Source organism: Castor canadensis, chromosome 1 (assembly GCF_047511655.1).
Source record: "Castor canadensis chromosome 1, mCasCan1.hap1v2, whole genome shotgun sequence".
Classification (NCBI taxonomy): domain Eukaryota; kingdom Metazoa; phylum Chordata; class Mammalia; order Rodentia; family Castoridae; genus Castor; species Castor canadensis.
Window position 1 is genome coordinate 135038199 of NC_133386.1, and position 11828 is coordinate 135050026.

Consider the following 11828-nt stretch of genomic DNA (forward strand, 5'->3'; position numbering starts at 1 on the left):
AAGTACAGTTCCTGTCCACAAGCTTAATAGAGTCTGTTGAATAGTTTGGTCAATCCTCTAACTAAATGTTTAACATTAAAGAACTATGAAAAATATCAAAGTACACCAAATTTAGGAGATTATCTCTCAGGAGCTCAAGGAGTTTATATTTGATGAGCTCTCACTACCAACATCAATCTTTTGACTTGAAAAATAAAAATCTACACTGAGACCTTAGACTCATGAAATTTGTCTGTTTATCTGCTTGGAGTTGATATGTAGAGAAGATTATTACATCTCTAGAAGCTTGGGCTCAAATTCTGATGGTGTACTGCAGATTATTTCATCTACATATAATTTTTTCACTACTCAAAGCATACTTTTCTATTTATTAAATCCTATCTACTTCATGTATTCTGCACAGTTACTATGTGAAATAAGTGACACTGTGTACACTCAGCAGCTATAAAATGGCTTAGCAAATTTCTATGTTTGCTTAGAGATTATTACTAGAAACTTCAAATAAGGCATATTTATCAAAACATGTTGTAATTATTCACTGGAAATATCCAGACAAGTGAAAATTAACAATTCTACAAAATTCTCAAATAATCAGGAAAAATACCAAAAATATACCCAATGTAGGAGTCATTGTAATTGGCTTCCAGAGATTATATTCACTGAGATGTCACTATTAGCATCAGCTGGTATTAGTGATTTCTATAGATAAGAACTCTGGTGTAGTCCAATACAATGTCTTGATGCCTGCATTGAATGATGATGATGATGTGATGAAAAATTGATAAAAAGAATGGAGACTGGCCAAAATACTTACTAATTCCATGGCATGTATTATTTTGTTTAGTTTTCATGATTATCCTATGAAATAGATATAATTTCTTCTTACAAATAATGAAAGGAAAACCTAAAGATATAATTAAATTGGTTTCATGCAGAATCCAATTCTCTCTTACTACTCAAAAATAGTTTAGTTCCTCTTGTTTTGAAATGTGTTCTATTGCGATAGGAATTGTTAGATAGGTTTTATGGTTATAGAATGTTAGAAGTGATAAGAGCTTACTAATGATCCTATTCACATTTCTATTTTCAGATGGGGTATATAAATTACAGTCAAAATATCATCCAAATACTGGATGCTATGGTGTATACCTGTAAACCCAGCTATCTGGGAGGCACAGATGGCAGGATTGAAATTTCAGGTCAGCCTGGGCAAAAAAATTAGAAAGATTCCATCTCAACAAACAAGTCTGGCATGGCGCATACAACTTTCAGGTGTATGAAAGGTGGAAATAATAGGATCCTATTATTTTTGTCAGCTCTGGCAAAAAGTGGGAGACCTTATCTGAAAAAAAACCAAAGCAAAAACTGCTGGGGAATATGGCTCACATGGTAGCATGGTTGCCTAGCACCCATGGAGACCCTGAGTTCTCAACCCACCAAAATGAAATCATCTAACCAGTAAGATTTTCACAAATTATTTTTAACCCATGTGTCTCTTGTACTTATAAGTAGAAGATCAAAGTAAAATTTTTCTTTTAAGAATCTTCATGTCTAGTACAAACTGTTTAGAGTGTGTCTGTATTTGACTATTGAAGAAGAGACTGAGTATGCCAGAATAACTTCACTCTCTCACAGGGTTCATTTTATACTACTTTGGCTTGTTATTAGAAAAATCTACTGAATTGAACTGGCTCTCATCTGTTCTCAGGGAAATCTCATTAAATAAGCCTATTTGTGAACAGATTTACATTTGCTACTCAGATTTGTGCATTGCAGAAATTTTAGAGCTAATCATTTTCAATTCATTTTCTCCTTTACAAATGCCATTGTGCCGTGATTAAGCACAATGTCCTGGTTATTATAAATAATTCAATATCTGACTTTGAAAGTATGAATTCTAGTAGCTGATATCTATACAATCAAACACAAAGTGACAAAACCTACTGTGAGTGAACATGTGTTCCAAAATTTGGGGTTTAGTTTCCTGACAAAGGAAATTCGCTGATTTTCTGAAATTTAAAAAATAGGCAAAATCAATAATTTTTAAAAAATTATTGATTAAAAAAAATGTTTTGTAATTGCCACAAATAGGTAAACTTAGTTCTGTATCATCAGCAGCCTCTTCCTCCATTCCCATGTATATGCACAAACTGAGACCTTCACATGTGGTGAGCAAATACACATTTTGTGTAAAGTAAGTCCAACATCTTTGTAACATCCACAACAGAGATTCTGTAGGTATTTTAAGGAAGAAAATACTTACCTTAGTAGCATCTAAATTTTGAATTGTAGAACTTACTAGGTACAAGAGAAAAATATACATTTCCGTTCAGGTTTTGGAAATAAGTCTTACAAGGGATTTGTATTTATCTTCCAGTCTATGACAAGTGGTACATTATCCCAAGATAATCCCAAGCCCAGTAGAGCATCATATAGGCAATTGCTCTCTTTTCAGTAGGGTTGTTATGTGACTTTTTCAAGATGAAATCATGACAATGATAACACAATTGACTGTGGAGTAGAGAGAAACAGTGTATGTCTTTATCACTAGCACATAATTTGTTAAACAGCAATAACAAGACAAATACTTTAATTCTACCAGCTAATAGAAAACAAGTAATTTTGTGGATATTCTGTCACTTCTAACTATGAATGCAAGTAATTGTTCTAGAGTCTAAGTATGTAGGTATGTAAGGAAATGCTAAAGAACCATCTCAATGCTCAGCTGGGATCTGAAATCAGGGTTCATGCTTGCTAAGGCAGGTGCTTTATCACTGGAGCCACTCTACCAGTCCGTTTTGTGTTGGCCATTTTCAAGATAGGGTTTCCTATTTGCCTGTGGCTGGCTTTGAAGAGCGATCCTCCTGATCTCTGCCTCTTGAGTAGCTAGAATTACGCTGTGAGCCACTGGTGCCCAGCCAGCTCTATACTATTGAGAAGACTCCATGTTGCTCTAATTTTTCTTCTTCATTATATTAGTGACTAGAAGAGAATGTATCTTGAAGGCTGAGCTGTAGATGTAAGAGCTGATAACTCAAGCAACTAGGATTTCAATGCTAATTTTAACTATTTCCCAACTATGGAGTCTTAATGTACGGATCTCATCTAATTTTCCTTATTTTTTGAGTGGTGATACTGAGTTTTGAACTCAAGTTCTTGAGTTTCCTAGACATGTGCGCTACTTTTTTAGCCATATCCTCAACTCTATTTACTTTAGTTACTTTTCAGGCACAGTCAGGGCCAATATCTACCTAAGGCCTCCCTCGTAATCTGGGATCACAGGTATATACTGAGCTTATTAATTGCGATGGGGTCCTGCTAATTTCTTGCTTAGGCTAGCATCCCACCATGATCCTCCTGATCTCTGCATCCCCAATAGACGGCATTAGAGGTGTTGGCAAAGTTTCCCAGCCACTGAATTTCCTAAAGTTTTAAATTGTAATAGTTGCCGACTGCATCAGATTCTTGTGAGGGTTGAGATAATGCATGTAAGTACTGAGAACTTTGCTTAGCAAATGGTATCTGTTTCATGGTTTTTAGCTTTCTTTAACTATTGCAATAGTATATCTTAATAGCTAACAATGCCTGGCTAGATTGTCACATCTTTTAAGTATCGACAATGGCACATTATGTACTTTACAACAGGAGGATTGGACAAAACAATATCCAGATTCACTGCAAGCAACTCACCTCCTTGATGTACCTAGTAGAAAATTTGAGATCAATTTGGTTTCTACAAGAAGGAATTCTTATTGAATAAATGTGAAAAAATTCAGTGTATTTAGAGTAAAGGGCCACAATCCTTAACCAGAAAAGTAATGATTGTGAGGAGTTAAGAACTAGACAAACACATCTGAAAAGTATTCGCAGTGAGAGAAGTGCTCAAGTTATTATTCTTATATTTGGTCTTTCTTAATTTAATAAACTTACAAGTCTACACAGGTAATAGTAGAACAATTTCTAATTTGTATTTTTTGGAATAACTTCACTTTCTAGTTGTAATATGCATGTTTTCATATTTAAGGATTAATTTTAAGAGTACTATAGAATTTTGCAAATGATGTATTTTACAAGGATAGCAGTAAAGTGGTTTTTCTCACTTAAGGCAGGAAACATTGGACACCTCACAGAAATGATAGGGAATAGGGAAAATGAGTCTAAAAATTTCCAGGAACAAAGCAGGGGCAAGGATCTCATCAGTTTGCTTTCTTTCCTAGCTCAAAAATGAAGAATATAATTTTTGATAAAGAAAGAATAGTGAAACTACCCAAGCCTTAATGTGCATGCAGCTAAAGGGGGACTTCTTAGCTTCATTATGGGGTCTTAAAGTCACTGTGGCAAGCTCAGTTTTCAAACGAATAGAATCATCCTTGTGTGCATTATTGGAAACACTTGTCTTCTGTATAGGAAATCCTCTTAAGGAAATATACCATGTGTTTGAATTTAAGGTATAAACCTAGGAGGTCCCAAAAGCTTTTGATGACTAGTGAGCAGAATAGTTTTAAAAAGTTAGACTTATTGTTAACAGAATGTACTCCACTCTGAGTTATATGTCGTTTTATATCCTTGGCTTTCATGATTTACTACACCCAATTCAAAGGTGATTGTTTGGGGTTCTATAGGGAGAAATATAAGAGAACTGGTATTGTTCTAGCCAGTCATTCTCTTATTTCAGAGATAGTGAGTTGCATTCACAGCACATCATTAATTTACTTTTGAAAAGTATAAGCAAAGAAGAAGAAAGGGAAAACTGAGTTATTCAAAGATACCTAAAGAAACATGCTATAATATTCAGTTATAATTAACTATAACCAAAAGCATAATAGATATTCAGCTATCCCAATTTCCTTGCCAACACTTTCTTTTCTCCTTTTTAAAAACACCCAGTTTTCACCTGTGAGGTCATTTCTTTTGTGGTCTGGATGCATTTCCTTGGTGATTATTAAAGTTAAGAACATTTTCACACATTTATTGGCAATCTCCACATTTTGAGAAAGGGCATTCAGCTCCTTATCTGTTTGCAAACATAGGGGTCCATTTATCACCCCAAACCATTTGTTATGGAAATAGTTGCACTGTTCGGTTTACATGTCTCCAAGTTACAAAACGCTCAAATGTTCACTTTTTATACTCACATGTTTGATACACATTAAAAGAAACAATGACATTTAAAGTTTAATTATGCATTACAGAGTTCATACTTTTTGTTTCTTTCTGAGATATACATTTTACTCTAGTGTCATGCTATTTCAGCTACATTCATTTGAACAATATTTTTGTACGTCTTGTATATCATGTGTGCAGGTAATTTATTGTTTATATTTTATTTAACATTTCCATAGTTCAAATTTGATGTTTTAAAAACTTTTTTTTTTGAATTAAAATAATTTATAAAGGAACTACCACTTCAGAGTATAAGACAAAACACAGATAAAATTGCAAAAGACATATCCAATAGCACACTTTTACAAAATACATAAAGAACTCTTTTAAAACTCAACAAAAATAAAACAATCTGATTCCAAATGGGCAAAAGACCTTAACGGAAACCTCACCAAAGAAAACATACAGATGGCAAGTAAGCATACAGAAAGTTCAATATCAGTTATTAACATGAGTTGCAAATTTGAAAGTACAAACTACCATAATAAACTTATTAAAATGGTCAAAATCCAAAATACAGACATCATCAAATGTTGGTAGGGCAACAGAGCAACAAGAAATCTTCCATTGTTGGTGGGAATAAATAATGGTACAGCTACTTTGGAAGACAATTTAGCAGTCCTTTATAAAAGTAAACATACTTTTACTATAAAATCCAGCAACTGCACATTTTGATATTTATTCAAATGAACTGAAAACATATCCACATAAAAATGTGCATGTGAATATTTATAAGTAGCTTTACTGTTTATATATTATGTATTTATTTTTATTTTTTGGCGGTACTGAAGTTTAGATTCAGGGCTTCACTTGCTAGGCAGGTGCTCTACTGCTTGAGTAATGCCTCCAGCCTCCTTTTTGGTTATTTTGGCCAGGCCAGCCTTAACCACAATTTTATTTTTATTTATTTATTTTTCTTTTATTATTCATATGTGCATTCAAGGATTGGTTCATTTCTCCCCACTGCCCCCACCCCCTCCCTTACCACCCACTCCACCCCCTCCCTCTCCCCCCCAATACCCAGCAGAAACTATTTTGCCCTTATTTCTAATTTTGTTGTAGAGAGAGTATAAGCAATAATAGGAAGGAACAAGGGGTTTTGCTGGTTGAGATAAGGATAGCTATACAGGGCATTGACTCACATTGATTTCCTGTACGTGGGTGTTACCTTCTAGGTTACTTCTTTTTGATCTAACCTTTTCTCTAGTACCTGTTCCCCTTTTACTATTGGCCTCAGTTGCTTTAAGGTATCTGCTTTAGTTTCTCTGTGTTAAGGGCAACAAATGCTAGCTAGTTTTTTAGGTGTCTTACCTATCCTCATCCCTCCCTTGTGTGCTCTCGCTTTTATCATGTGCTCATAGTCCAATCCCCTTGTTGTGTTTACCCTTGATCTAATGTCCACATATGAGGGAGAACATATGATTTTTGGTTTTTTGAGCCAGGCTAACCTCACTCAGAATGATGTTCTCCAATTTCATCCATTTACCAGCGAATGATAACATTTCGTTCTTCTTCATGGCTGCATAAAATTCCATTGTGTATAGATACCACATTTTCTTAATCCATTCATCAGTGCTGGGGCATCTTGACTGTTTCCATAACTTTAAAAGCAAGAAGAGCGTGGGGTGAGATCTTCCGGGCACTGAATGAAAATAACTTCAACCCCAGGATACTCTACCCAGCAAAGCTATCATTCAAAATAAATGGAGCAATAAAAGTCTTCCATGATAAGCAGAAACTAAAACAATATGTGACCACAAAGCCACCATTACAAAAGATTCTGCAAGGGATCCTGCACACAGAAAGTGACACCCAACTTAACCATGAAAAGGCAGGCAGCACCAAACCACAGGATAAGAAAAAGCAAGACAGTAGAGAGTAACATCAAGTTAGGTACACACAATCAAACCTTCAAATAACTAAGACAACTAATTGGCAGGAATCACCACATACCTATCAGTACTAACACTTAATGTTAATGGACTTAATTCACCCATCAAAAGACACCGTTTGACAAAATGGATTAAAAAAGAAGATCCAACAATTTGTTGCTTACAGGAGACTCATCTCACTGACAGAAATAAGCATATGCTTAGGATGAAAGGCTGGAAGAAGATTTACCAAGCCAATGGCCCCCGAAAACAAGCAGGAGTAGCAATACTTATCTCTGACAAAGTAGACTTCAAACCTACATTGATCAAACGAGATAAAGAAGGACATTCCATACTAATAAAAGGGGAAATAGACCAAAAGGAAATAATAATCATCAATCTGTACGCATCCAATGTCAACACACCCAATTTCATCAAACATACCCTGAAAGACCTAAAAGCATATATAAACGCCAACACAGTGGTTGTGGGAGACTTTAACACTCCATTATCATCAATAGATAGGTCATCCAAACAAAAACTCAATAAAGAAATCCAAGATCTAAAATATGCAATAGATCAAGTGGACCTAGTAGATGTCTACAGAACATTTCATCCAACCTCTACACAATATACATTCTTCTCAGCAGCCCATGGAACCTTCTCCAAAATAGATCATATCCTAGGGCACAAAGCAAGCCTCAGCAAATATAAGAAAATAGAAATAATACCATGCATACTATCTGACCACAATGCAGTAAAAGTAGAACTCAACAACAAAAGTAAAGACAAAAAACATGCAAACAGCTGGAAACTAAATAACTCATTACTTAATGAAGAATGGATCATCGATGCAATAAAAGAGGAAATTAAAAAGTTCCTGGAATTCAATGAAAATGAAAACACAACCTACCGGAACCTATGGGACACAGCTAAGGCAGTCTTGAGAGGAAAGTTTATAGCCATGAGTGCATATATTAAAAAGATTGAAAGATCCCAAATCAATGACCTAATGATACATCTCAAACTCCTAGAAAAACAAGAACAAGCAAATCCCAAAACAAATAGAAGGAGAGAAATAATAAAAATAAGAGCTGAAATCAACGAAATAGAAACCAAAAAAACCATACAAAGAATTAATGAAACAAAAAGTTGGTTCTTTGAAAAAATAAACAACATCGATAGACCCCTGGCAAACCTGACTAAAATGAGGAGAGAAAAAACCCAAATTAGTAGAATTAGGAATGCAAAAGGGGAGATAACAACAAACACCATGGAAGTCCAGGAAATCATCAGAGACTACTTTGAGAACCTATATTCAAATAAATTTGAAAATCTTAAAGAAATGGACAGATTTCTAGATACATATGATCATCCAAAACTAAACCAAGAGGAAATTAATCACCTGAATAGACCTATAACACAAAATGAAATTGAAGCAGCAATCAAGAGTCTCCCCAAAAAGAAAAGTCCAGGACCTGATGGATTCTCTGCTGAATTCTATCAGACCTTTAAAGAAGAACTGATACCAACCCCCCTTAAACTGTTCCATGAAATAGAAAGGGAAGGAAAACTGCCAAACACATTTTATGAAGCCAGTATTACACTTATCCCAAAACCAGGCAAAGACACCTCCAAAAAGGAGAACTATAGGCCAATCTCCTTAATGAACATTGATGCAAAAATAGACATGAAGACCAGTGGAACAGAATAGAAGATCCAGATATGAAGCCACACAACTATAAGCAACTTATCTTTGACAAAGGAGCTAAAAATATACGATGGAGAAATAGCAGCCTCTTCAACAAAAACTGCTGGGAAAACTGGTTAGCAGTCTGCAAAAAACTGAAACTAGATCCATATATATCACCCTATACCAACATTAACTCAAAATGGATCAAGGATCTTAATATCAGACCCCAAACTCTTAAGTTGATACAAGAAAGAGTAGGAACTACTCTGGAGTTAGTAGGTATAGGTAAGAACTTTCTCAATGAAACCCCAGCAGCACAGCAACTAAGAGATAGCATAGATAAATGGGACCTCATAAAACTAAAAAGCTTCTGTTCATCAAAAGAAATGGTCTCTAAACTGAAGAGAACACCCACAGAGTGGGAGAAAATATTTGCCAACTATACATCAGAAAAGGACTGATAACCAGAATATACAGGGAACTTAAAAAACTAAATTCTCCCAAAACTAATGAACCAATAAAGAAATGGGCATGTGAACTAAACAGAACTTTCTCAAAAGAAGAAATTCAAATGGCCAGAAAACACATGAAAAAATGCTCACCATCTCTAGCAATAAAGGAAATGCAAATTAAAACCACACTAAGATTCCACCTCACCCCTGTTAGAATAGCCATCATCAGCAACACCACCAACAACAGGTGTTGGCGAGGATGCGGGGAAAAAGGAACCCTCTTACACTGTTGGTGGGAATGTAGACTAGTACAACCACTCTGGAAAAAAATTTGGAGGCTACTTAAAAAGCTGGACATCGATCTACCATTTGATCCAGCAATATCACTCTTGGGGATATACCCAAAAGACTGTTACTCCAGAGGCACCTGCACATCCATGTTTATTGCAGCACTATTCACAATAGCCAAGTTATTAAAAACTTTTTGAATAACTTTGTTAAAATATAGCAGAAACACGGTGTTTGAAGTTTATAAATTGATGTTTGATGTTTATATAAACCACAGTGAAACTACAATCAAAGTCAAGAGAATAACCCATGTCTGAGCCAGTAGGCTCAGAAATTTGTGCATGTTCTTTCTCTTCAAAACCCCCCACAGACACACACACACACATAAACACACATTGAAAGTTAACTCCATTGTGACCATAGATTATATATATATATATATATACATATATGTACATATAATGAACATTGATAGACAGATTGATAATTTCTTAAGCATTAAAGAGGTTTCTAGTGGTTGAACTTCTGGCCTATTTTGATGAATATGTTCCTCCAAATAATAGATGTATGAGTTCTATGAATCTTCCTAGTAAAATATTGGAACATATGGCTGACATGGGAATCTCTGATACAGAAACCAAACTATAAAGTATCAAGTATTTCACTTTTGCAAAAACTAAAATTCAGTGTGGGAGATAGATACACCACAAATACAAGCAATATTATGAAAAAGATTATGCTAAGGGGAGGTCATTAAAAGGAGAGGGAGGGTAAAGGAAAGAAGTTAAGATGAATATGGTTGATGTACTATGTATAAAAGAATGAGTATAGCACCTTTAAGCCTGTTGAAATCACTATAGCAGGGGGACAAAGTTAGAAAGAAGAAAAATTGATGGTATGATCCAATTCAGGTTATAATACATATATACATGGAAATGTCACAATGAAACTCTCTGTGTAGCTATCTTAAAGAAACAAAAATGCTTTTTTTCAAGAACAGAGAATAGGAAGCTAAAACAGGTCCTTTTGGGGGGGTTGATACCAGTGGGAAGGGAGAGGATATAAGGAAAGGGTGTAGAAGGGTGAATATAGTTGACATGTTATGTACTAATAGCTGAAAATGAAAAAAGGAGACATGTTGAAACTATTCCAGGAATGGGGGCAGTGTTGGATAAAGGAGAATGATGGAGGTGGTGAATTCAACTATGATATAGTCTAAGAATTTTTGTAAATGTCACAATGTATCCCAAGTACAGCAATAATATGATAATAGAAAATCACATATAAGCAAAAAAAAAAGAAATTCAAAATTCTTGATTTTATATTATATAAAAAATTAACCTTATTTTTATAGGATGTACTAAGCTCTGAGTTTTATTTCATTTTCTATCCTCAGCTTTCATGACTCACTGAACAATACAAAGGTGATTTCTCTGTTTTGGGGTTTGGGATAGGGAATATAAAAGATCCAGGATTGTTCTATCCAGTCATTCTCTTATTTCAGAGACAGTGAGTTGCTTTCACAGTATTTAATATGCAAATTTAAAAGCAAAATAAGAATACAGGAACACTATGTAAATCTGAAAGCATAATAAATAAATACACACTAATTTAACAAATTAAATAGAAAAAAAGAACTATGAATGTTGTCAAAATAAGAATCTCTTCTTACTATACACACTAATCTGCTTCCTTCACAGTGAAATTATCATTCTTTGTTTTTTTATAATTATCTGTATTTCAGTTTAACAAATAAATTCACCCATATTATTTTTTTTTCCTTTGGAGAACTGTCTGTTCAGTTAATTTACTCATACATTGATTGGGTTATTTGATCTGTAGTGTTTAATTTCTTGAGTTCTTTACACATTCTGGATATTAATCCCTTGTCAGATAAATAACTGTCAAAGATTTTCTCCCATTCTGTAGGCTGTCTCTTCACTGTGGTAATTGTTTCCTTTGCTGTGCAGAGGCTTTTTAATTTGACCTAATCTTATTTATAAATTATTCATATTATTTCCTGAGCTATGGAGTTCTATTTAGAGAGTTGTTTCCTGTGCATATATCTTGAATCTTTTCCCCAGTTTTCCTCTACTACTTTCAAAGTGTCATGTCTTACGTTGAGGTCTTTGATACTTTTTCAATTGGTTTTTATTCAAGGTATACTATAGGGATTTAATTTTAGTCTTCATGTGGATATCCAGTTTTCCCAATACCATTTTGTAAAGAAGTTGTCTTTTAATTTTTTTAGAGGTTATCTTTTGAATTTTAAGATTGATTTTTCTATTTCTATGAAGAAATTTTCTTATGGGAAGTGAATCAAATTTGTAAATTGTTTCTGGTAATATAGACATTTTTCAC